Below are 23,906 nucleotides of genomic sequence, written 5' to 3'. Positions count from 1 at the left end.
TGAACTTCCTGGGTCAGAAGCTGCCGCTGCCGCTGCCATCTATTGCGATACCGGAACCGGACTTATCAGCTGCTGCCCAGCGGGGTCTGTGCGGGGAGAGCCCTTCCCTAGCGCCCCTCGGGGCGACTTTCTCCGGGGGCTGGAACCAGCCCCTGAGCCGGAGCCTGCAGGTGAGGGGAGAGACCCGGGGGAAGGGCTGGGGCCGGGCAGGAGAGTGACTCTGCACCAACGGCCCCTCCTCGCCCCAGCTCTGCTCCCGGGGGGCGGGGGTCTGCGAGTCCCGGAGCTGCTGCCCTCCCTGACCCCCCCGGCTCTGCCCCCCTGAGCGCCGGCAGGAGCCGAGCCAACGCTGGGGGAGCGACCGCCCCGGGCCGGACCAGGGACCGAGTCTCCCAGCCCGAGGGGAGGGGAGGGGGTAGGAGGGAGATGGGGAACAGACTGGCAGGGGCAGCAGGAGCAGTCAGCGGGGAGGGAGGTTCCCGGCTCTCAGCCCTGCCCAGCCCCATTCCCTGCAGTACCCCGGGGCAGATTGACTTTCCTGGGGAGAAGGGGAGGAGCAGGGAGAAGAAAAGCCAGTTCCTGCCTCTGCCTGGTCCCCGCGCTGCTGGGGGAATGTGCTCCCCTGGGCCTGGGGACAGTGTCAGGGGGATCCCTCAAAGCGGCTCCTTGGATTCTGCTCTTTAATGACAGCTGGAGCACACAGTGACGCTGTTGGGTGCACAACTTTAGTCTAAAGGACCTTTTTCAGATGCTTATAACATGTTCAGTTACTAGATGAGCCTCGCTTCTACCCACTCTGGCAGTTCCTATGTTGATCTTTACAGTGGACAGTCTCTCTCTGACGTGAATTTATTTCTGAAAGTTGGATGAAGAACCAGCTTCTGAGCTGTCTCACTTCACTTCGCCCACAATTTACCAGGTCTCATTATTGTCAAGCCTAAATTTAGGTCCTCAAACCTCTGTTCTAATTACATTTTAGCACCTTTCTCTTGAACATAAGCACACATCACTTTCATAAGCTACAGTTTGCTGGCTCAGCAATTTGAATCCCAGAGAACTGGACAGGGATTTGGGATCTAACTTCAGGGTTTTTTTTAAATATCTTGGCTCAAGTATTTTCCCAGAATGGCGGAGTCTGGAATGTGTGTCAGCAGGGAAAGGACTGGGGGGAACTGAAACCTTCCCCATCACCCTCCTCATGCTGACAGGCTGCAGAATAACACCGACGTTTTGCTCCAGGTTGTCCCATGCCCTCCAGAGACAGGGAAGGGAAATGACTGCAGCGGAGCTGGTGACCTTCGAGGAAGTGGCTGTGTATTTCTCTGAGGAGGAATGGGCTCTGCTGGACCCGGGTCAGAGAGCCCTCTACTGTGACGTCATGCAGGAGAATTATGAGACTGTGACCTTGCTGGGTAAGGATGCATAGCCCCTTGGGAAGTAGAAGCTGCAGCTGTCTCTAAAGCACCGGGGTTGGTTTCTGTGCAGGATTCTTCATTGGTCCCCCAGATATCAGGAGGATCAGTCCCTAGCTCCTGTGTGTGAGAGACTGTGCCTTCCACATTCCCTCCCACAGCACAGAAGATTCAGGGACATAATGATGGTGCTACTCTTCCCATAACCAAGGTTTTCAAGTGAGTCAAATTCACACTCTACTCCCCCTTCCCAAGGCAAATTCCAACTTCTGGGGTCTCTGAGCCCTCTGCCATCTCCCCTTAGGTCTGCCTCAGTCCCCAGTGGCCAGATTTTCAAATACACTTACGGCAGGTCTGCTCTATCGCTTAAGTCAATATAACTTGCATCACTCAGGGTGTGTGAAAAAGACAGCCCCTGAGCAACGCAAGTTACGCTGACCTAAGTGCTATCCACACCGGTGCTGTGTCGGTGGGAGATGCCCTTACGCCAGCATAGCTTCTGCCTCTGTTGGAGGTGGAGTAATTATGCCACTGGGAAAGCGCTCTCCCGTCGGCATAGAGTGTCTTCACTAGACACACTACAACTGCATATATAGTGTTTCTAGTGCAGCCATAGCCTCTTGGTAATAATGAAATGTTTTTTAAGTACATGAGAAGCAGGAAGCCTGCTAAACAACCAGTGAGGCCCCTGGACGATTGAGATACAAAAGGAGCACTTAAAGATGACAAAGTCATTGCGGAGAAACTAAATGAATTCTTTGCTTCAGTCTTCACGGCTGAGGATGTTAGGGAGATTCCCAAACCTGAGCTGTCTTTTGTAGGTGACAAATTTGAGGAATTGTCACAGATTGAAGTGTCACTAGAGGAAGTTTTGGAATTAATTGATAAACTTAACTGTAACAAGTCACCGGGACCAAATGGCATTCACCCAAGACTTTTGAAAGAACTCAAATGTGAAATTACGGAACTATTAACTATGGTTTGTAATCTGTCCTTTAAATCAGCTACTGTACCCAATGACTGGAAGATAGCTAATGTAATGCCAATATTTTAAAAGGGCTCTAGAGGTGATCCCGGCAATTACAGACCAGTAAGTCTAATTTCAGTACTGGGCAAATTAATTGAAACAATAGTAAAGAATAAAATTGTCAGACATGTAGAAGAACATAAATTGTTGCACAAAAGTCAACATGGTTTCTGTAAAGGGAAATCATGTTTTACTAATCTATTAGAGTTGTTTGAAGGGGTCAACAAACATGTGGACAAGGGGGATCCAGTGGACATAGTGTACTTAGATTTCCAGAAAGTCTTTGACAAGGTCCCTCACCAAAGGCTCTTACGTAAATTATGTTGTCATGGGCTAAGAGGGAAGATCCTTTCATGGATTGAGAACTGGTTAAAAGACAGGGAACAAAAGGTAGGAATAAACGGTAAATTTTCAGAGTGGAGAGGGGTAACTGGTGGTGTGCCCCAAGGGTCAGTTGTAGGACCAATCCTATTCAACTTATTCATAAATGATCTGGAGAAAGGGGTAAACAGTGAGGCGGCAAAGTTTGCAGATGATACTGAACTGCTCAAGATAGTTAAGACCAAAGCAGACTGTGAAGAACCTCAAAAAGATCTCACAAAACTAAGTGATTGGGCAACAAAATGGGAAATTAAATTTAATGTGGATAAATGTAAAGTAATGCACACTGGAAAAAATAACCCCAACTATACATACAATATGATGGGGGCTAATTTAGCTACAACTAATCAGGAAAGAGATCTTGGAGTCATTGTGGATAGTTCTCTGAAGACGTCCACGCAGTGTGCAGCGGCAGTCAAAAAGGCACACAGGATGTTAGGAATCATTAAAAAGGGATAGAGAATAAGGTGGAGAATATCTTGTTGCCCTTATATAAGTCCATGGTACGCCCACATCTTGAATACTGCGTACAGATGTGGTCTCCTCATCTCAAAAAAGATATACTGGCATTAGAAAAGGTTCAGAAAAGGGCAACTAAAATGATTAGGGGTTTGGAACGGGTCCCATATGAGGAGAGATTAAAGAGGCTAGGACTTTTCTGCTTGGAAGAGGACACTAAGGGGGGATATGATAGAGGTATATAAAATCATGAGTGGTGTGGAGAAAGTGAATAAGGAAAAGTTAGTTACTTGTTCCCATAATATAAGAACTAGCAGCCACCAAATGAAATTAATGGGCACCAGGTTTAAAACAAATAAAAGGAAGTTCTTCTTCACACAGCGCACAGTCAACCTGTGGAACTCCTTGCCTGAGGAGGTTGTGAAGGCTAGGACTATAGCAGGGTTTAAAAGAGAACTGGATAAATTCATGGAGGTTAAGTCCACTAATGGCCGTTAGCCAGAATGGGTAAGGAATGGTGTCCCTAGCCTCTGTTTGTCAGAGGGTGGAGATGGATGGCAGGAGAGAGATCACTTGATCATTATCTGGTAGGTTCACTCCGTCTGGGGCACCTGGCCTTGGCCACTGTCGGTAGACAGAATACTGGGCTGGATGGACCTTTGGTCTGACCCAGTATGGCCATTCTTATGTTCTTATGGTGGTGATTGGGAGGGTGAAGCAAAGCAGTGCTGCCACTCCCCCCAGCCCCGGTTACCTCTCTGGAGACACAAACGCTGGAGGAGCAGGCAGCCAGTGAGTTCCCCACCTTCCCATAGGCGCTGGGGTCAGACTTAAGTCCTGGGGCTTCAGGTGCCATCCCCTGGACTCACCCCCCACCCCGCTGCCCCTGGCATCTCCCTACCCACTTCCCCATCCAGGACTTAATTTGTCCCTGGGCTTGCCAGGGCTGAGTAAATCTGCTGTGAAAAGGGATATTTCTATTTGTTTTTTAATATCACTTTTCACAGCAGAGTTAGTAGTTAGCTGGGAGGCCGTGAAAAGTGATGTTAACATACAATTATCATTTTTCACAGCAGCAGACTTACTAGCTAATAAGTCTTTTAAAAAAGCAACCAAAAGAAACAACAACAAAAAAGACAAGAACATGAAAAGCACCTTATTTGTGTTTCTGTTCTGTTTTGGTCCAGTAAAGAATAGTGAACTGTATATTTTTATTATTGTCTGCAAAAAAAACCTCTTATATAAATAAATTACAATGATTTGGACATGTGCGTGTGCATATTTGTTTGTTTTTCCTAAAGTTAATTAAGCATTTTAGGAAAAATTGTGAGTGCCGCCACCAGCAAGAGTGGATGGTCACACTCTGAGGCTACCAAAAATTTGTTGAGAACCCCTGGTCCAGTGTCATGGGTCTGGGTCTGGCTCTGGCTGTTGTTAGTGCCTTCACTAAGGGCTCCCTCTTGTGCCAATGTGCCAAACTCCTGGAAGGAGGGTGGTGTTCCTGGTATCTCTTCCTGGCTGTGGTTGTTCTCTGTGAAGTGATGGTTCCTGGTAGTGAGAGGGGCTGGGTTCTGGGGCTCAGTGAGGGTTAATGACATAATTTATGGTCTGGAAGTATTGTGTGGGGTAGGTCACTTTAGTAGAAAAAAGCGAGGAGGGCTCTTGTGTTCCAGGCTCTGCTCTGTGACTCAGGGGCCTGGATTCAATTCCAGGCTCTTCCACAGCCTCCCTGTCTGACCTCTTGTAAATCACAGTCTGCGGTTTTCAAAGGGGCCCTAGAGAATTAGATATCCAATCTTTTTCCTTCGGTGTCTGGGACCCTTTAGAAGTCCCAGCTTTATTTTTCTAGTCCTTCTTTTCCCCTCTGTGAAATGGAGAAAAAAATCCACTCCCTGTCTGTTTTGTCTTTTTAGATTGACAGCTGTTTTGGGTAGGACCTGTCTCTCACTACGTGGATGTCTGGTGCCTATTTTGAGAGCGAGGATGGGCCAGTGGTTAGGGCTCTGACAGCAAACTCCAAAGACCTGGGTTTAATTTCTTGCTCTGACTGCCACAGACTTTCTGTGTGGCTTGTGTATGTCACTTGAACTGTCTGCCACAGTTGCCTATATGTACAATATTTATTATAGCCCATCCCTGTGTCACAGAGGTCTGAGGAGAATTACTTTAAATACTGTGAGGTGCTCAGTTACTATGGTATGAGGGGCCACATAAGTACACTGATAACACAGTGGACCATGATTTCAATCTGAGTTTCACTGTGCTTCTGTCACTAATAATCTCGTCCTCCTGCAGCAGCAGCAGCAGTAGTGTAAGGGGTACAAAAATTCTTTGTTCTGAAGTCTCTTTTTTGCTCGTCTGTAACCCAGCACCAGCTTTCTCCACCCTGCTGTAGCTAATACATCTTTGTGCTCCTTGGCCTCTTGCTTGGGTAGAGTTTTCATGAGTTTCTGGGGATGGAGCATGATGGTAACTGCTGCTTCATAGATTAGCAGGACGGTGTGTCTGCGTTTGAGCCCAGATGGGAATAGAGCATCTCCTCTGCCTCTCTGGGTCTGTGGTTCACGGGGTAACTGAAGTGAAGTGAAGCTCAGCAATCCTTCCTAAAGGGACAGTTCTGGTTTGTGCCTGAAGTAGGGAGCAGCCTGACAGGGCTGGGGATGAGGGGGGTGGGGGGTCTGGTGTTTCTGATGCCTGTGTCCAGTCCAGGAGGTGACTGTGTGTGGGAATAGACATTACCTGAGAGAAACTCAGGATATGTCTTCAGTGCAGATTTAACTTGGGGTGATCGACATAGAGTGACCAGACAGCAAATGTGAAAAATTGGGACGGGGTGGGGTGTAATAGGAGCCTATGTAAGAAAAAGACCCAAAAATCGGGATTGTCCATAGAAAATCAGGACATCTGGTTACCCTAGATCGACACCTGGGTCTAAGCCCTGGAATTAGCCTAGCTGGGCTGTGAGCAGCCACCCTGCAAGCCCTGTGCAAGTTACAGTGTCCTCACTGGTGCTGCACTCAACTTGTGTATGTCTCTCTAATTTCTGGGGGCTCATCCCATGGTTCTTAGCACGGCAGGGAGCTGGGATGCCCTATGATTCTTTTTCACTGAATCGGGGGAGGACTCTCTGTCCTTATGAGCACAGGGAGATGTGGGAAGGATTTGAAGGACTGTTAGCACTCGAGTGACATAGCCTTCACCCTCACTTCAAAGTGGATGGTTTACCAGCCTGAGTGAAAGAAGCCTGGCCTTTAGCCTTTATCCCCGATGAGCCAGCCAACCTGGCTTTACTTCTGTTTCAGGCATTAGGAAACTATTAGTGGACAGTGTATCCAGTTCTGGTGTCCACACTTCAAGAAGAATGTTGACAAATTGGAAAGGGGCTTACAAAAGTGCCACAAGAATGATTCGAGGTCTGGAAAATCTGCCTTAGAGTGAGCGACTAAAGGAGCTCTGCCTATTTAGTTTATCCATGTCATAAATATAAAGGGAAGGGTAAACACCTTTAAAATCCCTCCTGGCCAGAGGAAAAACCCTTTCACCTGTAAAGGGTTAAGAAGCTAGGATAACCTTGCTGGCACCTGACCAAAATGACCAATGAGGGGACAAGATACTTTCAAAAGCTGGGGGGAGTGAGAAACAAAGCCTCTCTCTATCTGTGTGTGTGATGCTTTTGCCAGGGACAGAACAGGAATGGAGTCTTAGAACTTAGTAAGTAATCTAGCTAGATATGTGTTAGATTCTGTTTTCTTTAAATGGCTGAGAAAATAAGCTGTGCTGAATGGAACAGATATTCCTGTTTTTGTGTCTTTTTGTAACTTAAGGTTTTGCCTAGAGGGATTCTCTATGTTTTGAATCTAATTACCCTGTAAGGTATTTACCATCCTGATTTTACAGAGGTGATTCTTTCTACTTGTTCTTCTATTAAAATTCTTCTTTTAAGAGTCTGACTGCTTTTTCATTGTTCTTAAGATCCAAGGGTTTTGGTCTGTGGTCACCAATACAAATTGGTGAGGATTTTTATTAAACCTTCCCCAGAAAGGGGGGAGGGTAACTTTTGGGAGGATTTTAGGGGGGAAAGACATTTCCAAACAGACTCTTTTTTAATAATATACCGGTTAGACGTTTGGTGGTGGCAGGGATAAAATCCAAGGGCAAAAGGTAAAATAGTTTGTACCTTGGGGAAGTTTTAACCTAAGTTGGTAAAAGTAAGCTAGGAGGTTTTCGTGCAGGTGCCCCATCTGTACCCTAGCGTTCAGAGTGGGGAAGGAACCTTGACATGGTGGCAGAGTGGTGGGATTAACTTGAAATCATTTTGAGATCAAGTTGAGATTTTTTGAACCAGAAGCACAGATTTGAAAAGGAAATATTTTTTTTTTCCTTTGGGCTGCTGGAGAGCAGGTTTTAAACTGAAAGCAGTTAGTTTTTTTTTCTCTGCTTTGGGACCAGAGCAGAGACAAAAAGGAATTTTTTGTCTTTTGTGAGCTGCAGTTTTCTCTACCGAAAGGCAGGGTAGTTAACCTCCTGCAGGGCAATTCACCCGTCTTCACAGACCTGAAGAAGTTTTTGTTTTGTTTTTTTTAACCTAAGAGCAACTAGAGGGGTTTTCTGCCTATTTGCCTGGAGACAAAGGTGTTAGGGTTTTTTTTAAGGATTTCTCTGTAGGCTGACAATCACTATCAGAGAACATAGGTATCCGGACAGCACAGCAAAATTTTACAAGCCAAGTTTTTTGTTTGTTTGTTTTGTTTTCTTTCTAACTCTCGGGTGTAAAGTTAGTTAAAAACAGAGCGGTTAGGATGACAGACTCCACGGTTCAACAAAAGCTGGAATTAGCCAGATTAGAGGCTGAGGAAAAACTAAAGGAACATGAAAGACAGATAGAACTCATGCGGATGGGAATGGAGGCAAGCGCCAAAGAAATGGAGGAGAAGGAAAAAGAGAGGAAGCGTGTGGAGGAGGAGAAGGAAAAAGAGAGGAAGCATGCACTGGAGATAGACAAGGCAAAGTCTCAGCAGAATATACCAATAAACCCTAGCAATCCTTCTCCAGGTACCCCTTCCCATCCCAGAAAGTTCCCCACCTACAAGGCAGGCGATGATACCGAGGCCTTCTTAGAAAACTTTGAAAGGGCCTGCCTTGGGTACAGCATCTCTACAGACCAATACATGGTAGAGCTCAGGCCGCAGCTCAGTGGACCCTTAGCTGAGGTGGCGGCTGAAATGCCTAAGGAACACATGAACCAGTATGAACTGTTTAAAACCAAGGCGAGAGTCAGAATGGGGCTAACACCCGAGCATTCCCGTCGGCGGTTCAGAGCCCTAAGGTGGAAACCAGACGTGTCATTTACTCGACATGCCTACCACATTGTGAAACATTGGGATGCCTGGATATCGGGAGCAAGTGTTAAATCTCCAGAAGATTTGCCCTTCCTAATGCAAATGGACCAGTTCTTAGAGGGTGTTCCTGAGGAAATAGAAAGATACATCCTAGATGGGAAGCCCAAAACTGTAATCGAGGCGGGGGAGATTGGAGCCAAATGGGTGGAGGTGGCAGAGAAGAAGAAAACTGGTCACAGTTGGAGTGGATACCAGAAGGGACAACCTCAGACCACACCCTACTACGGGGGCCACCCCAGGCCCCACCTACCCGCGAAGGAACCCTCCAGCCACCTTGTCGTCCCGCCACCCCGTTCTCCAGCAACCCACCTCGCCCCAGTGACCCGTCAGCTGGACGATGTTTTAAATGTAACGAGCCGGGGCATGTAAAGGCCAACTGCCCCAAGAACCCCAACAGATTACAGTTCATTGCACCGGAATCACACCAGAGGTCCTCAGGCCCAGATAACTCCCAGATACCCTCAGAGTGGAGGGAAACTGTGAGAGTGGGCGGGAAGAAGGTCACTGCGTGGAGGGACACCGGAGCACAAGTGTCGGCTATCCATGCTTCCTTAGTGGACCCCAATTTAATCAACCCAGAGATCCAAGTGACCATTCAACCCTTCAAGTCAAACCCTTTCAATTTGCCTACAGCCAAGTTGCCTGTCCAGTACAAGGGCTGGTCAGGAATGTGGACTTTTGCAGTCTGTGATGATTATCCCATCCCCATGCTGTTGGGGGAAGACTTGGCCAATCATGTGAAGTGAGCCAAGAGGGTGGGAATGGTCACCCGCAGCCAGGCTAAACAAACCGTGAGGCCTAGCTCTGTTCCGGAAACTTCTACCAGGACTCGGTCAGAGATGATGGACCCGGACACCAGGCCAATGTCTGCAACAGCAGTAGTGGATCCAGTCACAGAGACCCAGACAGAGCCAGAACCGGAACCAGCAGAACAACTAGCACCAGACCCATTGCCAGCACTGAATCCAGTACTTGCAACCCCAACACCAGAGGGCCCCACCGAACCTGAACTGGCAGCAGCTGATAACCCTACACAAGAGGCTCAGCTGGAGCCTGAACCCCAACATAGTGCACCAGCAGAGAGCAGTTCACAGTCAACGGAAACAGCCCCATCCCCTACATCGCTTCCAGAGGGACCAAGCCTGGGTCCACAATCCAATGAGGAACTGATGTCTCCAGCATCAAGGGAACAGTTCCAGACCAAACAGGAAGTAGAAGAAAGCCTCCAGAGAGCTTGGACGGCGGCATGGAACAACCCACCACCTCTCAGCTCTTCTAATTGATCCAGGTTTGTTGCAGAAAGAGGACTTTTATACAAGGAAACTCTTTCTAGTGGACACCAGGAAGATTGGCATCCTCAGAGACAGTTGGTAGTTCCAACTAAGTACCGGGTCAAGCTCTTGAGCTTAGCCCATGATCATCCTAGTGGCCATGCTGGGGTGAACAGGACCAAAGGCCGTTTGGGGAGGTCATTCCACTGGGAGGGAATGGGCAAGGATATTTCTACCTATGTCCGGTCTTGTGAGGTATGCCAAAAAGTGGGAAAATCCCAAGACCAGGTCAAAGCCCCCCTCCAGCCACTCCCCATCATTGAAGTTCCATTTCAGCGAGTAGCTGTGGATATTCTGGGTCCTTTTCCGAAAAAGACACCCAGAGGAAAGCAGTACATACTGACTTTCATGGATTTTGCCACCCGATGGCCGGAGGCAGTAGCTCTAAGCAACACCAGGGCCAAAAGCATGTGCCAAGGACTAGCAGACATTTTTGCCAGGGTAGGTTGGCCCTCCAACATCCTCACAGATGCGGGGACTAATTTCCTGGCAGGAACTATGGAAAGCCTTTGGGAAGCTCATGGGGTAAATCACTTGGTTGCCACTCCTTACCACCATCAAACAAATGGCATGGTGGAGAAGTTTAATGGATCTTTGGGGGCCATGATACGTAAACTTGTAAATGAGCACTCCAATGATTGGGACCTAGTGTTGCAGCAGTTGCTCTTTGCCTACAGAGCTGTACCACATCCCAGTTTAGGGTTTTCACCATTTGAACTTGTATATGGCCGTGAGGTTAAGGGGCCGTTACAGTTGGTGAAGCAGCAATGGGAGGGATTTACACCTTCTCCAGGAACTAACATTCTGGACTTTGTAACCAACCTACAAAACACCCTCCGAACCTCTCTAGCCCTTGCTAAAGAAAACCTACAGGATACTCAAAAAGAGCAAAAAGCCTGGTATGATAAACATGCCAGAGAGCGTTCCTTCGAAGTAGGGGACCAGGTCATGGTCTTAAAGACACTCCAGGCCCATAAAATGGAAGCCTCGTGGGAAGGGCCATTCATAGAATCATAGAATATCAGGGTAGGAAGGGACCTCAAGAGGTCATCTAGTCCAACCCCCTGCTCAAAGCAGGACCCATCCCCGACTAAATCATCCCAGCCAGGGCTTTGTCAAGCCTGACCTTCTAGGGAAGGAGATTCCACCACCTCCCTAGGTAACGCATTCCAGTGTTTCACCACCCTCATAGTGAAAAAGTTTTTCCTAATATCCAACCTAAATCTCCCACACTGCAACTTGAGACCATTACTCCTTGTTCTGTCATCTGCTACCACTGAGAACAGTCTAGAACCATCCTCTTTGGAACCCCCTTTCAGGTAGTTGAAAGCAGCTATCAAATCCCCCCTCATTCTTCTCTTCTGAAGACTAAACATCCCCAGTTCCCTCAGCCTCTCCTTGTAAGTCATGTGTTCCAGTCCCCTAATCATTTTTGTTGCCCTCCGCTGGACTCTTTCCAATTTTTCCACATCCTTCTTGTAGTGTGGGGCCCAAAACTGGACACAGTACTCCAGATGAGGCCTCACCAATGTCGAATAGAGGGGAACGATCACGTCCCTCGATCTGCTGGCAATGCCCCTACTTATACATCCCAAAATGCCATTGGCCTTCTTGGCAACAAGGGCACACTGTTGACTCATATCCAACTTGCCGTCCGCTGTAATCCCTAGGTCCTTTTCCGCAGAACTGCTGCCTAGCCATTCGGTCCCTAGTCTGTAGCGGTGCATTGGATTCTTCCGTCCTAAGTACAGGACTCAGCACTTGTCCTTGTTGAACCTCATCAGATTTCTTTTGGCCCAATCCTCCAATTTGTCTAGATCCCTCTGTATCCTATCCCTACCCTCCAGCGTATCTACCACTCCTCCCAATTTAGTGTCGTCTGCAAACTTGCTGAGGGTGCAATCCACACCATCCTCCAGATCATTTTTGAAGATATTGAACAAAACCGGCCCCAGGACCGACCCCTGGGGCATTCCACTTGATACCAGCTGCCAACTAGACATGGAGCCATTGATCAGTATCCGTTGAGCTCGACAATCTAGCCAGCTTTCTATCCACCTCATAGTCCATTCATCCAGCTCATACTTCTTTAACACGGTCCAGGAGCGCCTGGGAGCTGTTAATTATCTCATAGCGTTCCCCACCTCCAACCGAAAGCCTACGGTATACCATATTAATTCTCTAAAGCCCTTTTATTCCAGAGAATTAAAGGTTTGTCAGTTTACAGGCCAGGGAGGAGATGACGCTGAGTGGCCTGAAGGTGTCTACTACGAAGGGAAAAGTGCTGGTGGCATGGAAGAGGTGAACCTCTCCATGACTCTTGGGCGTATGCAGTGACAGCAGATCCAGGAGCTGTGCACTAGCTACGTGCCAACGTTCTCAGCCACCCCAGAACTGACTGAACGGGCATACCACTCCATTGACACAGGTAATGCTCACCCAGTTAAAGTCCAACCTTACCGGTGTGACGAAGTGGGACTGTTCTTAATGTTTCCTCTGAATAGTGTGGGGGTGCCTCAGTTTCCCCTATGCAGTTCTTAAGTATCTAGGGGGTGGGGTAAGGGTGTATGATCATTGCAGAGCCCTAGAGGGCACGTGTGTGCAGGGGTCTGGACACAGAGAATGGCCGACACCCTGTTTCCTGGCAACTGATGGCTTGGGCCCTTCCCTCCTGCAAGGTGAGAGCTAAAGGGTTGGAGAACAAAGGAATCAGGTGACCTCCTGGTCCGGGAAAGGAACGAAGCCCAGGGGAGGAGGGGCTGGAGGGAGTTTCAGTTTGGGGCTGGCTGGGACATGGAGTGAAGGGCAGATGTGGTTGTCTGGCTCACTGCCCCCCAAAATGGACCCAGTTGAGGGGTCCTGTTCTCTGCACCTACAAGCTCTGTTTTAGACCATGTTCCTGTCGTTTAATAAACCTCTGTTTTACTGGCTGGCTGAGAGTCACGTCTGTCTGCGAAGTTGGGGTGCAGGACCCTCTGGCTTCCCCAGGAGCCCCGCCTGAGTGGACTCGCTGTGGGAAGCGCACGGAGGGGCAGAGGATGCTGAATGCTCCAAGGTCAGACCCAGGAAGGTGGAAGCCGGGTGAGCTGTGTGTCTGCAGACAGGCTGCTCACAGAAAGGCGACTGCCCCAGAGTCCTGACTGGCTTCATGGGAGCAGTTCCAGAGTATCGCCCAGGGACTCCGTGACACCAACCTTACCGGGTGTCTCCTCAAGCTAAAACTGCTATAGAACGGGAGATCCAGGATATGTTACAGATGGGTGTAATCCACCCGTCTGGCAGTGCATGGGCATCTCCAGTGGTTCTAGTTCCCAAACCAGATGGGGAGATACATTTTTGCATGGACTACCGTAAGCTAAATGCTGTAACTCGCCCCAACAACTATCCAATGCCATGCACAGATGAACTATTAGAGAAACTGGGATGGGCCCAGTTCATCTCTACCTTGGACTTAACCAAGGGGTACTGGCAGGTACCGCTAGATGAATCCGCCAAGGAAAGGTCAGCCTTCACCACACATCTCGGGCTGTATGAATTTAATGTACTCCCTTTCGAGCTGCAGAATGCACCCGCCACCTTCCAAAGACTTGTAGATGGTCTCCTAGCGGGATTAGGAGAATATGCAGTCGCCTACCTTGACGATGTGGCCATATTTTTGGATTCCTGGGCAGAACACCTGGAACATCTCAAAAAATGTCTTCGAGCGCATAAGGGAGGCAGGACTAACTGTTAAGGCTAAGAAGTGTCAAATAGGCCTAAACAGAGTGACTTACCTTGGACACCAGGTGGGTCAAGGAACTATTAACCCCCTACAGGCCAAAGTGGATGCTATCCAAAAGTGGCCTGTCCCAAAATCAAAGAAACAGGTTCAATCCTTCTTAGGCTTGGCCGGTTATTACAGATGATTTGTACTGCAATACAGCCAAATCGCCGCCCCACTGACAGACCTAACCAAAAAGGTCAGTGGACCGAAGAGTGTCAGAAGGCCTTTAACCAGCTTAAAGCGACACTGGTGTTTGACCCTGTACTAAGGGCCCCAGACTTTGACAAACCGTTCCTAGTAACCACGGATGCATCCGAGTGTGGTGTGGGAGAAGTTTTAATGCAGGAAGGACCGGATCAAGAATTCCACCCTATAGTGTTTCTCAGCAAGAAGCTGTCTGAGAGGGAAAGCAACTGGTCAGTCAGTGAAAAAGAATGTTACGCCATTGTCTACGCTCTGGAAAAGCTACGCCCATATGTTTGGGGAGGGCGTTTCCACCTGCAAACCGACAATGCTGCGGTACGGTGGCTTCATACCGCCACGGGAAATAACAAAAACCTTATTCGGTGGAGTTTAGGTCTCCAAGATTTTGATTTCTATTAAAAGTCCTCTTGTAAGAAAACTGAATGCTTTTTCATTGTTCTTAAGATCCAAGGGTTTGGGTCTGTGGTCACCTATGCAAATTGGTGAGGATTTTTATTAAACCTTCCCCAGAAGGAGGGGGGGGGGGTAACTTTTGGGAGGATTTTGGCGGGGAAAAACGTTTCCAAACGGACTCTTTCCTAATAATATACCGGTTAGACATTTGGTGGTGGCAGCGAAAGTCCAAGGGCAAAAGGTAAAATAGTTTGTACCTTGGGGAAGTTTTAACCTAAGCTGGTAAAAGTAAGCTTAGGAGGTTTTCATGCAGGTCCCCATATCTGTACCCTAGAGTTCAGAGTGGGGAAGGAACCTTGACAGTCCAGGAGACGGTTAAGAGGTGTATTGAACAGAGCCCAAAGATACCTACATGGGGAGAAAATGTCTGACAGCAGAGGGCTTTTTAATCTAGCAGACAAAGTCAGAATGAAATCCAGTGGCTGGAACCTGGAGCTTAGCAAATTCAGGCCAGTCAGAAGGTGCAAATGTTGAAGTGAGTGAAGTATTGGAGAAATTACCTAGAGTTGTGGTGTACTGTGCATCACTTGGAGTCTTTAAATCAAGCCAGGGATGTCTCGCTCTAAGAAATAGAGTCTAGCTTAACAACAAGATATGGGCTTGATTCGGAATCTCTGGGTGAGGTTCTCTAGTCCAGTGTTTCTCAAATGTGGCCACCAGCCACTTTTCATGCAGCCATGACAGTTTCCTGGGTGGTGATGGAGGGGAGGGGGTCAAAGCAGCAGCACCTATCCCTCCCTCCCTCCCTGTTGTTCCTGGATGTGACACCCTGCACCACCTCTGCAGACAGGTGGGGCACAACACTGGAGGAGCAAGTGAAGGTGGTGGAGCTTGGGCTTTAGCCCTGGGGTGGTTGGGCAGCATGTTCCAGTGGCAGCTCCAGCCTCCAGCAGCATGGCTTTGGGTGCTGACCCCTGGCTCCGGCCATGTGGTGGTGGGTGCCACACCCAGCTCTGGCAGTGCAGCTCCTGGCTCCAGCCCCAGGTTCCAGCCACTATGCTTTGGGTGCTGACCCGCGATTCTGGCCACGTAGCAGCAGGTGCTGACTTGGATCCAGCCACGCAGCCCCCAGGCTCCAACTCTGGCCATGGCTCTGGTCATGGGGCTTTGGGCGCTGACCCCCAGATCCAGCCATTCAGAGGTGTGGCTCAACACCCTTCCCCATTGCACCTGGCCCCCGCAGTCTCCCCCAGCCTCTCATCCATCCCTGCATTGCCCCTGGCCCCTGCTTCCTTCTCCCCACACCCTCATCTAGGGCTTAGTTTTTCCTGAAAAAAATGAAATTAACAAACATGCAAGTATCACTTTTCATAGCAGACTTAACTAGCTAGCTGGGAGGCTATACTTGTATATTTGTTAATATCACTTTTCACAGCTTCTCCTCTAGCGAGTAATGTGCTGTGAAAAGTGATATTAACAAACGTAAAAATATCACTTTTCACAGCATTATTTTTATTAGAGAGTCTGCAAAAAAACCCTACATACATAAAATACAATTATTTGGATTTATATATGTGCATATTTATTTGTTTTTTCTAAAGTTAATTAGGTAGTTTAGGAAAAAGTGTCAGTGCGGCCACCAGCAAGAGTTGGTGGCTGCACCCTGAGGTCACCAAAAAATTGTTGTGAGAACCCCTGCTGTCGTCTATATTTTATACAGGAGATCAAACTTGATCATAATACTCGCTTCTAGCTTCAACATTATATGAATCTGTTTGCAAGTCTATATGATAGTTGGGAAACCGGTTAGCCTTGTCTGGGGACTCAAGCCCCATTTAAACAAACCATCCCTATTCACCAAGAACATAAGAACACCTTTAACTTAATGTAAATAGGATTCAAGCACTGAGTTTAAGTGGTGTGCTCAACTGACCACCTGGGAGATTATGGGTGGGATTTGTTTGGCTAGAGCATCTAAATTTCTGCATCTAAGTAAAGGCAGGAGTGCAGAGACTGCTGATAGCGAGCAGGGCAGAGTGAGGGCAGCAGCTTCAGCAAATATAACTGAGCATGCTTAGTCCATGTGAACATGCTCAGTCCAAGCCAAGCAGCAAATCTGGGGGGCATGTGACTTCAGAAAAGCAGACTTTAACAAACTTAGAGAAGTAGTAGGTATGGTCCCAGAGGAAGAATATCTAAGGGGAAGAAGGAGTTAAGAAGAGCTGGCAGTATCTGAGAGAGAATATTTAAGGCACAACAAGGAAGACCCCCAATGCACATGAAAGATAGGAAGAATAGTAAGAGGCCAATATGGCTGGATCTGCAGCTTTTTTACTGACTTGAAAATCAAAAAGCAATCCAACAAAAAGTGGAAAAATGGATAAATCACTAAGGATGATTATGAAAGAACAGGAGAAGCACATTGAGGAAAAAATGAGAGAGGCTGTGGCACAAAATTAGTTGCACATAGCAACGGACATGAAAGGAAGTAAGAAGAGGTTCTATAACCATGTTAGGAACAAGAAAAAGATGAAGGAAAGTGTAGGCCCACTAGTTAGCAGGGAAGGAGAGCTAACAATGAATACCATCAACAAGGCTGAGCTTTTTAATGCCTATTTTGCTTCAGTTTTCAGTAAAGATAATTATGATCAGATGCTTAACATTACTAGTATTAACAAGAAGGAGGAAGAAACACAATTTAGAATAGGGAAAGAATAAGCTGAAGAATGTTTAGTAAAGTTAGAGGTATTGAAGTTGGCAGGGCCTGACCATATTTACCCTAGGACACTTAAGGAACTAGCTGAGGCAATCTCAGAAAACATTAGCAATTATTTTTGAGAACTCATGGAGAACAGGTTAGGTCCCAGTGGACTGGAGAAAGTGAAACTGACTTCCTATTTTTAAAAGGGGAACAAAGAGGACCCACAGAATTATTGACAAGGCAGCTGAACTTTGATACCTGGATAGATACTGGAGGAAGCGGGGTTATAAGGAGGAGCTAGCATAGATCTGTCCAGTACAAATCAAGCTAAAACAAACTAATTTATTTCTTTGACAAGGTTACTCTTCTAGTGCATAGGGAAGTAGCACTAGACACGATTTAGCTTGATTTTAGTAAAGATTTGACACAATCCCACATGATATTATCATATGCAATCTAGGGAATATAGTCTAGCTCAGTGGTCTCCAACCTTTTTACACACAAGATCACTTTTTGAATTTAAGTGCGACACAGGATCTACCCCACACCTTCCCCGAGGCCCTGCCCCTTCTCCAAAGCCCCGCCACACTCACTCCATCCTGCACTCACTCCATCCTCCCCTCCCTCCGTCGCTCACTCTTCCCCACCCTCACTCACTTTCACTGGTCTGGGGCAGGGGTTTGGGAGGGGGCTCTGGGCTGAGGCCGAGGGTTTCTGAGGGTGGGAGGGGGCTCTAGACTGAGCTTGAGGCAGGGGGTGGGATGCAGGAGGGGTTGAAGGGTGCAAGCTGTGGGAGGGAGTTTGGGTACAGGATGGAGCTCCAGGCTGGGGCAGAGTATTGGGGTGTGGGAGGGGTTATGGGGTGCCGGCTCCAGATGGGGGGTTAGGGCTGGGGCAGGGGGTTGGGGTGTGGGAGGGGGTTCAGGTGCAGGAGGGGATATGGGGTGCTGGTTCTGGGAGGGGGCTCAGGGCTGGGGGTTGGGGTGCGGGCTTCTGCCAGGTGGCACTTACCTCGGGCATCTCCCGGTTGGTGGTAGGGTCCCTGTCTGCTCCGGCCCCACGCCGCTCGCGGAAGCAGCCAGAACAATCCTGCGGCCCCGCGGGGGCAGGGGGGGAAATCATGTGGCTCCGTGCGCTGCTCCTGCCTACTTGTGAAACAGGTTAATATAATTCTGGTGTGTCTAAACAGAGATGATGTGTGTAAGACACAGGAGGTAGTTATCTTTTGTCTACTTGGCACTGCTGTGGCCTCAGATGGCATACTGTGTCCAGGTTTAAACACCACACTTTAAGAAAGATGTGGACAAATAGGACAGAGTGCGGAGGAGAGTGACAAAAGTGATAAAAGATTTAGAAAACGTGAGCTATGAGAAAAGGTTACAATAAGTGGGGATGTTAGTTGTGAGAAAAAAGGACTGAAGGGAGACCTTATAACAGTCTTCAAACATGTTACAGGGTGTTGTATAAAGGATGGAGATCGGTTGTTCTCTGTGTGCACTGAAGATAGCAGAAGAAGTAATCGCTTAATGTGCAGCAAACGAGATTTAGGTTGGATATTAGGAAAAACTCTCTAACTGTAAGGATATTTAAGCACTAGAACAGTTATCAAGGCAGGTTCATAGAATCATAGAATATCAGGGTTGGAAGGGGCCTCAGGAGGTCATCTAATCCAACCTCCCGCTCAAAGCAGGACCTAATCCCCAACTAAATCATCCCAGCCAGGGCTTTGTCAAGCCTGACCTTAAAACCTCTGAGGAAGGAGATTCCACCACCTCCCTAGGTAACCCATTCCAGTGCTTCACCACCCTCCTAGTGAAAAAGTTTTTCCTAATATCCAACCTAAACCTCCCCCACTGCAACTTGAGACCATTACTCCTTGTTCTGTCATCTGCTACCACTGAGAACAGGTTCTAGAATCCCTGTCACTGAATGTTTTTAAGAACAGGGTGGACAAACACCTGTTAGAGATGGAGTAGGTTTATTTGATCCTGCCTCAGCACAGGGGATTGGACTAGTCAGGGACCACTGCCCCATTATGCAAGGTGCTGCATGGGGACACCTAGTAAAGCGCAGTCTCCAGATGAAAGAGCTCCCAGTCTAACGAATATAGAATCATAGAAATTTAGGGCTGAAAGGGACCTCAAGAAGTGAGTCAGGACCAAGTAAACCTAGATTATCCCTGACATGTTTATCCAACCATTTTTTAAAAGCCTCCAGGAATGGGGATTGCACAACCTCCCTTGGAAGCCTATTCCAGAGCTAAACTACCCTTCTAGTTAGAAAGTTTTTTCCCTAATATCTGACCTAAATCTCCCTTGCTGCAAGTTAAATCTATTACTTCTTGTCTTACCTCAATTCATCACCATCCTCTTTTTATCAGCCCTTAATATATTTGAAGACTGTCAGTCTTTTTTTCTCAAGACTAAACTTGTACATGTTTTTTAACCTTTCCTTATAACTCATATTTTCTAAATCTTTTATCATTTTTGTTGCTGTCCTCTGGACTCTCTCCAGTTTGTCCACATCTTTCCTAGAGTGTGGTGCTCAGAATTGGACACAGTACTCATACTGAGCCCTCCTCAGTGCTGAGTAGAGCAGGACAGTTATGTCCTCTGTCTTACATACAACGCTCCTGTTAATACACCCCAGAATATTAGCCCTCCTCATAAGGTTGGCGAGTTGGTGCACCAACATCTTCGTGTTCTGTCTTGTATTGGGGAGGGGTAGGTGTGGCAGGAGAGTAGTTGTCAGTGATGGGAGAGAGGTTGTATCTCAGATAGGTAGAGAGGGTAGCAACTCTGCTAGGCTCCCCAGGGGAAAAAGTTAGGGCAGTTTCCTAGACAGAGGTGGTGAACCCTTGCTCCAGATCAGATCTTGTATGGTTTATAGCCCAGACCCTGGAGGGGAGGGGAAAGGATAGCAGGGAGCCTCTCTGCACTTTCCTGCTTAGATTCTGGATCTGGAAGGAGTAACAGAACTGACCTTAATGAACAAGTTTCTTTGCCCCTCAAGCAGGATTTCTGATTTTCAAACCTGACGTCATCTCCTGGCTAGAGCAAGGAGAGGAGCTGTGGCTCCCTGGTCTCCATGGATACAAGGAAAGAGAGATCCCAAGAAACACCCACACAGGTGAGGATTGTGCAAAACTGATTCAGAAACCAAATTTTCTATCCTCCTGGCAAACATCAATCATGAATTTTTATCAAGTGTGTCTGACCCTTTAGCCCTGCCTTCATCTATATTCAGAGGATGTGGAGGAAGGATGGGTCCCCTCCTCTCTCTTCTTGGAGGGAGAGTAGGTAGGATTCAGCCCCTGATTTTTTTTATCTCCTCAACAGTTACTTTGGTTTGTTCCCTCCTTTTCTGTTTCCCTTTCTGAGGTTCCCATCCCCCCCACCCTCCCCCTGGCCCAGGGACTGACTCCTGTCTGGATTCTCTCTCCGTCCCAGCAGGTGATGGGACGGTGAGTGAGACTGAGGGGGTGAATCCTGAGCAGGAAGGTCCTGAGCGAGTGGAACCACAGGGGACAGTATTGGAAAGAGCCGAAGGGGATGTTTCCCAGAGTCATGAGGAGGAAGAAGCCCATGAGGGTCAGAGTAGGCCAGAGACAGAACAAGGAAACCACTCAGAGGAGAGACAGGGTAAATCTAGAGGAATCAGGAAAATCAAAGAAACTGTTCAACAGAGAATCGCCACTGGAGAGAGATCCTACACGTGTGGTGACTGTAGGAGAAGTTTCCAATACAGATCAGCCCTTATTAGACACCAGAGAATCCACACAGGGGAGAGACCCTACAAGTGTCTCGACTGTGGGAAAAGCTTCAGACAAACCTCAGCCCTTAGTAAACATCATACAGTCCACACGGGAGAGAGACCCTATGAGTGTCTAGAGTGTGGGAAAAGCTTTCGTCAGAGGTTCCACCTTGTTAAACATCAGAGAATCCACACGGGAGAGCGACCCTATGAATGCCTCATATGTGAGAAAAGCTTCAGTGAGAATTCACAGCTTCTATCACATCAGAGAACCCACACAGGAGAGAGACCCTATAACTGCCCCGATTGCGGGAAAAGCTTCCGTCATAGATCAGTCCTTATTGAACATCAGAGAATCCACACGGGAGAGAAACCCTATAAATGCAATGAGTGCGGGAAAAGCTTCAGTCGGTTCTCTCACCTTCTGTCACATCAGAGAACCCACACAGGAGAGAAACCCTATAACTGCTCCGACTGTGGGAAAAGCTTCAGTGAAAGCTCAACCCTTATTCAACATCAGAGAATCCACACGGGAGAGAAACCCTACAAATGTAAAGAGTGTGGGAAAAGCTTCAGTCACATCTCACATTTCCTAACACATCAGAGAATTCACACAGGAGAGAAACCCTATAACTGCCCTGACTGTGGGAAAAGCTTCAGTCACAACTCGACTCTTACTCAACATCAGAGTATCCACACAGGAGAGAAACCCTACAAGTGCAATGAGTGTGGGAAAAGCTTCAGTCGGATCTCACGCCTCCTATCACATCAGAGAATCCACACAGGAGAGAAACCCTATAACTGCTCTGACTGCGGGAAAAGCTTCCGTCAGAGGTCAGTCCTTGTTACTCACCAGAGAGTCCACACAGGGGAGAAACCCTTTCAATGCCCAGAATGTGGGAAAAGCTTCACTGTGAGCTCAACCCTTACTAAACATAGGAGAATCCACAGTGGAGAAAGTCCCTATGAGTGTACTGACTGTGGGAAAAGCTTCAGTGAGAATTCACAGCTTCTGTCACATCAGAGAACCCACACAGGAGAGTGACCCTATAACTGCCCCGATTGCGGGAAAAGCTTCATCACAGCTTAGTCCTTATTGAACATCAGAGAATCCACATGGGAGAAAAACCCTACAAATGTGCTGAGTGTGGGAAAAGCTTCAGTTGGATCTCAGGCCGCCTATCGCATCAGAGAATCCACACTGGAGAGAATCCACCCTATAACTGCCCTGACTGCAGGAAAAACTTCTGTCAGAGGTCAGTCCTTGTTGCTCACCAGAGACTCCACACAGGGGAGAAACCCTTTTAATGCCCAGAATATGGAAAAAGCTTCACTGTGAGCTCAGTCCTTATTAAACATAAGAGAATCCACAGTGGAGAAAGACCCTACAAGTGTATTGACTGGGAACGGCTTCAGTCATATCTCACACTTTCAATCACATCAGAGAACCTCCATTGCAGAGTCACCTTATAAATGCCCTGACTGTGGGAAAGGCTTTCAGCACAGCTCAGACCTCATGACACATAAGAGAATCCAGAGATCACAAAACCAAGAATTGTCCTGGCTGGGGAAGGGCCAAGTGAATAACACCTTTGCCAGTTCCCACAAATCTCAGAGGGTCAGGCCAGGCCTGGCAGGAGTGGCCATGTAATGAGGACATGGTGTAGTTATAAAGCAGAAAATGAAATCACCTTCCTGGAGCAAAGCTGTGGAGAACGAGAATCTGAGATGAGACTTCCACGTTGTGATGGTATTTTATTATAATTTTCCAGATGTTTCCATTCAGGTTATCTATTGAAATTTGGTCTTATACATCTAGAATCATCCCTATCTTATATGCTGTGACTTTGCATTAACTCTTGATAGTATTTTAGGTTGGTATCCACCGAGGGACTTAGGCGCTGTGACACTCAATATTGCAGAAACTAAATTTTTTGGCACCTAGCAAATCACAGGAACAACACCAGGATCAACAAAGCCTGAGTTAGGAGCACCAGCTCCCACTCTACAATAAATGAAAGATAGGTGCCGTAGAGTGAGATTCACAAAAGCCAGCATGCTACGTAGGGCACAGCCTAAGCTAGCCAATGGAAGATGATGACTAGAGGGATGTGTGCTAAACCTCACCCCTCCCAGGGGCATAGGAACCTATCTCTGTTTGTGATTGACAAACCAGGGAAGGTAGATGCGGTGGGGCCTGGTCCAGTAAGTGTGTTCAGAAGCCGCCTGAGTCCACCCAAAACAGTGAGGAAAATCCTCCTAAGAACATCACCGGACGAAGTTCTAGCATTTGAATGTGACAGCTTTTTAACTGAAACTGATGTGGTGCTGATTTAAACTGCCTGCTTGCACCTGTAACCGCCAGTTACTTTTCACACCTTGTCTATGTAGTGCTGAGCTGACTTTAATTGTCTTATTAATTATCTGCCTTACTGCCTAAAAGAGCTACCCTTCAAAGCTTTGGTTTGGCAAGGACATAACTAAATCTCCGCTGTGCTTATTGTGTTATCCCAGCGTTGTGGAAATCCATTGCTTGATGATTAATTTTCTTTTGTTGTCTTGTTTCAACTCAATTCCTAACTTTAAGTGCTACTGAGATCTAGCAACTTTGTCAATCACTGTTCTGCTCTTGCCTGCATCTTGGGTTATGGCTACACTACGAGGCTTTTAGCGACACGGCTGTGCTGCTACTGCCAGGCCGCTAAGAGGCATGCAACGTAGCTGCTGTTTGTCGGCAGGAGAGTGCTCCTGCCGACAAAGCGCTGTTCACACCGGTGCTTTTAGTCAGTAAAACTTTTGTCATTCGGGGGGGGGGGGGGGTGTTTTTCTAACACCCCTGAACAACAGAAGTTTTGCTGACCAAGTGCCAATGTAAACAAACCCTTACACTCATGCCTTCCAGCTGGGCTGCCTTTGCACGTGTGAGTGAGAATTACCTGCCAGTGAAAGAAATCTCCTCAGATCTGTCTCCCTTGGGATATTATAGTGTGTGTGTGTGTGTGTGTGAGACCAAAGCTATCTTCTAACTTCAGATTCATACTTTAATCTTTACTTGTGTGGCTTCTAAACTTTAGAATACTCTT

The 23,906-nt window shown here is 47.6% G+C and overlaps 1 pseudogene; it reads left to right on the top strand.

Annotated features, from left to right (window-relative positions):
• Window positions 1-28: 28 nt before the first annotated feature.
• LOC141998981 (uncharacterized) lies at window positions 29-23,644 on the top strand (annotated as a pseudogene).
• The last annotated feature ends 262 nt before the right edge of the window (window positions 23,645-23,906 follow it).

This window comes from Natator depressus, chromosome 14 (assembly GCF_965152275.1).
Source record: "Natator depressus isolate rNatDep1 chromosome 14, rNatDep2.hap1, whole genome shotgun sequence".
In the NCBI taxonomy this organism is placed as follows: Eukaryota; Metazoa; Chordata; order Testudines; family Cheloniidae; genus Natator; species Natator depressus.
This window is presented reverse-complemented; position numbering and strand designations above follow the sequence as displayed.